General features: G+C 38.2%; 1 long non-coding RNA gene across 1 annotated transcript; it reads right to left on the reverse strand.

Moving 5' to 3' along the window:
• Window positions 1-2,214: 2,214 nt before the first annotated feature.
• Window positions 2,215-2,525, reverse strand: LOC118494793. The gene is made up of 2 exons (XR_004896983.1): window positions 2,406-2,525; window positions 2,215-2,252 (listed from the first exon to the last, which is right to left on the reverse strand). It is a non-coding gene; the product is annotated as an uncharacterized LOC118494793 (long non-coding RNA).
• Window positions 2,526-4,783: the final 2,258 nt, after the last annotated feature.

Raw genomic sequence — 4,783 nt, forward strand, 5'->3', positions numbered from 1 at the left:
CAAAAAAAGGCTTGAGGATTGAGATGGAGGGAGAGGTTATGTTAAAGGCAGGGTTGGTAACTATTTCCAATATACACTTTTTCATATATTGTTCGAAATGGTCTTTTCACCCCGATAGCAATAAATAACTTATGGGCTCTGATAAAGGAGCAAAAAAGATCTGTCATCTGTAGCTGCTGTAATCCTGTAAAAACGCCCACCGATCACTGCCTTGCGGTCCACTTGAAAAGAACCAATGAAATTCCTCCTTTCCCCGCTGCGCGTACTCTACCCCTCCCATGTATGAGCTTGAGGTCAATGTGTCGTGGCCGCATTGCTAACAGTAGTCATGTTTTTTTTAAACATTCGGTATGATAATATTAGGTGTTTGCTTACATGAATGAGACATGAAGTAAAACTGTGGTCCTTGCTCCGCTCTGCTCTGAAGCAGCGACGCAGCGGTGCTTGTGCAGAGCCCCGATGGCAGGGGGAGGGGTTAGACAGAGCCCAGAGAAGATGCTTTTAAATCTTGCCATCTTTTCAACATTACCAACCCTGCCTTTAAGTGATGGAGAGAGGTTTTCTGATTGAAGGATAAAGTATTTTGGAAAGAGGTTTTGCCAAAATTTGACTGGGGCCACAAACAGGTTGGTAGCAAGCCACAAGAATCTTTTTTCTGTTAGGTGTGTGTAGCAGACCGTCCTCACCAAGGAAACGTCCTTATAGGTTGATTGTGACCCATATTTGTGTTTGTTCTTAGACTACGTATACAAGCGCAAAACTCCACCTAAGGACAAAGGTTAGGGTGGTGGATGGGTCAAACAAACAGGACTTTCACCTAAGAGCGCGGTGTTCATTTCCATTGTGAAACCAAAAGTCAACCGTCACTTTTTTAAATTAACGGACTTTGTTACAGACCTAATTCCGTGGCATAGTTACGTCCGTGACTCATTGTAAGCCAATCCCTGATCTTTTCCTAACCCTCACTAAGTATTTTTATACCTAAATTTAACTAGTTCCATTTCACAATGTTATCTACGTGTTTAAATCTACAACCATTAAGTAAAATACATGGGCGTAAAACTCATCTAACACTTCGGGGGGACAATAAACATAACATTTCTGAAGAGCAATTTTTGAAGGGGACACAAATAATAGAGCATTAATACTATCATTAGTGTAGCATGGAGACTGTACCATTATCCTTCTTTTCAGTGTTTCTCTTGATTCAATGAAAAAGCTGACTAAACTGACCAAAATATTCTTCTTTAAAACCATTTAGTTATTTTTAAGTTTACAATCAAGCCACAAAAATACCTTAAAACATAATGACTTATTTTGAAAAAGTGTCCCCATATAAAAGAAATACAATGCTTTTGTACACTTGTTAAATTAGCTGATCATAATGTAAATTAGTGAGCCACTGGTAAAGCTCATCTGCTAACCCTGACAGCCACACACCTCCAAAAATATTAACTAAGCTCAACACACATACCTGAGACTCTAGACCTGACTGTCCCTGGTGTCCCTGTTCCTCAGTTCTTTCTGTCTCTTTTGCCTGTGACATAGTGACGTTATTATTTTTATAAGCACCCATTCTTATAAAGATGTTACCAAATTGTCTTGATATGAGGACTTATTGTACTTACTTGGCATTTTGGTGTACTGAAAAAGGATCTCATGTCTGTTTTTCTTTTCTCTGTCATTTTATCTGGGCAACAACAACACAAATCTTGTCAGATGAGTTATGAGTTAGGTTCATAGATTCACCACGCGGTCATATTAAAATTATAAAATGATCTTGCGTCCTCCACATAAATATTAGGTTTCGTCTGGGACAGAGGATATTTAACTGCAGCAAACCTACTGATCTGACACTTAACATCATATTGAGCAAAACACAACTGTAGATCTTCAATATTAACCCTAATATCAGTTCACACACATAGTGTTAGGGTTATCGCCGTGTTAACGTTAGTTACAGCCTAGTGGGTGCATTTCTATCCAATGAGCTATTAAACAAGCTAGGTAACGTTACATTATACCGTGGTAAAGTTGGTTTTATATTAGATATTGGATATTCGACACATTTGAAAAATCTATTATGCGGCTTGCCATTTTGACCTATTCATGTCAAACCACTTTTGCTGAACTCAGCTAACTCCCCTACACATTGCACAAAGCTTCTTTTTTTTTTTTTTAAAAACACTCTTTAATTTTTTTAAATATTTTTTAATGTAAAAAAATGCTATAAATCTATTATGCGGCTTGACCTATTGACCTATTCATGTCAAACCACTTTTGGTGAACTCAGCTAACAACCCTACACATTGCACAAAGCTTATTTTTTTCAAAAAACCTATCCTTTGATTTTATAGATATTTTTTAATGTAAAAAAAATGCTATAAATCTATTATGCGCTTAACCTTTTGACCTATTCATGTCAAACCACTTTTGGTGAACTCAGCTAACTCCCCTACACATTGCACAAAGCTTACTTCTTTCAAAAAAAAACATCCTTTGATTTTTTTAAATATTTTTTTATTATTTTTATTATTTTATTTAATCTTTGTAGACCCAATTTGACTCATGCAGAAGATGGTTCCAAGATCTCTGCACTCCAGCAACCGGAATGGTACATGTTCCAGAAGAATTGTTTCAATGTACACTGTGTGAAAAACAATAAATAACTAAAACTGCAAGCAGTTATGACAGGGTCGTGAGTAGGCCCAGATGACCCGGGGAGTGCGCGAAAGTGGGACCCAAAGCGTAACGTTGAGGAGGCAAACATCAGTAAATATCGACGTGTGAGCCGCAAGGTCTGTGGTATGTTGCCGTTGCAAATATCCCATTAACATTGATTGAGTAGAAGGGCCGAAACTGGTCTACATTGGCTACAGCTCCCCTTAATGGCCGATCTTCTTAAAATGTGTGGGGGACCCCCAGAGGGTCATGGCAAACTAGGATCTAAAGTTTCGTGTTGGTAGCATTTATTTTGGATGACAAAGCTGGTGTTTTCATAGTTACCTACACAAATTTGTTTGTGCGTAATTTGCGCAATTTTTGTCTAATAAAAATTCTATAAAATTAAAGGATGGGTTTTATTTTTTTATTAGCAATAAATAACTTATGGGCTCTGATAAAGGAGCAAAAAAGATCTGTCATCTGTAGCTGCTGTAATCCTGTAAAAACGCCCACCGATCACTGCCTTGCGGTCCACTTGAAAAGAACCAATGAAATTCCTCCTTTCCCCGCTGCGCGTACTCTACCCCTCCCATGTATGAGCTTGAGGTCAATGTGTCGTGGCCGCATTGCTAACAGTAGTCATGTTTTTTTTAAACATTCGGTATGATAATATTAGGTGTTTGCTTACATGAATGAGACATGAAGTAAAACTGTGGTCCTTGCTCCGCTCTGCTCTGAAGCAGCGACGCAGCGGTGCTTGTGCAGAGCCCCGATGGCAGGGGGAGGGGTTAGACAGAGCCCAGAGAAGATGCTTTTAAATCTTGCCATCTTTTCAACATTACCAACCCTGCCTTTAAGTGATGGAGAGAGGTTTTCTGATTGAAGGATAAAGTATTTTGGAAAGAGGTTTTGCCAAAATTTGACTGGGGCCACAAACAGGTTGGTAGCAAGCCACAAGAATCTTTTTTCTGTTAGGTGTGTGTAGCAGACCGTCCTCACCAAGGAAACGTCCTTATAGGTTGATTGTGACCCATATTTGTGTTTGTTCTTAGACTATGTCAAACCACTTTTGGTGAACTCAGCTAACTCCCCTACACATTGCACAAAGCTTACTTCTTTCAAAAAAAAACATCCTTTGATTTTTTTAAATATTTTTTTATTATTTTTATTATTTTATTTAATCTTTGTAGACCCAATTTGACTCATGCAGAAGATGGTTCCAAGATCTCTGCACTCCAGCAACCGGAATGGTACATGTTCCAGAAGAATTGTTTCAATGTACACTGTGTGAAAAACAATAAATAACTAAAACTGCAAGCAGTTATGACAGGGTCGTGAGTAGGCCCAGATGACCCGGGGAGTGCGCGAAAGTGGGACCCAAAGCGTAACGTTGAGGAGGCAAACATCAGTAAATATCGACGTGTGAGCCGCAAGGTCTGTGGTATGTTGCCGTTGCAAATATCCCATTAACATTGATTGAGTAGAAGGGCCGAAACTGGTCTACATTGGCTACAGCTCCCCTTAATGGCCGATCTTCTTAAAATGTGTGGGGGACCCCCAGAGGGTCATGGCAAACTAGGATCTAAAGTTTCGTGTTGGTAGCATTTATTTTGGATGACAAAGCTGGTGTTTTCATAGTTACCTACACAAATTTGTTTGTGCGTAATTTGCGCAATTTTTGTCTAATAAAAATTCTATAAAATTAAAGGATGGGTTTTATTTTTTTATTTTTTTTTGTTTTTTTTTGGAGTATTTCTTTTATAAATAAACATGCCTGGAAGGGATCTTTAAAAACAAAACAAAAAAATAGTCACACTACAAAGGTTATGTGGCTTATTTCACATATCATACATACTGTGAACCTTTGCACACCCCCTGATCAATACGTTTGCACACATTGCAGTAAACCGTACAGCCTTCCTTCGAAGGGTGGATTTTTTGAGAAAAGAAGCTTTGTGCAATGTGTAGGGGAGTTAGCTGAGTTCAGCAAGTGGTTTGACATGAATAGGTCAAAAGGTCAAGCCGCATAATAGATTTATAGCATTTTTTTTACATAAAAAAAAATAAAAAAAATGAAATGATGTTTTTTTTTTTTTTTTAAAAAGAAGCTTTGTGTAAT

The sequence above is a fragment of the Sander lucioperca genome, chromosome 3, assembly GCF_008315115.2.
Source record: "Sander lucioperca isolate FBNREF2018 chromosome 3, SLUC_FBN_1.2, whole genome shotgun sequence".
Lineage (NCBI taxonomy): Eukaryota > Metazoa > Chordata > Actinopteri > Perciformes > Percidae > Sander > Sander lucioperca.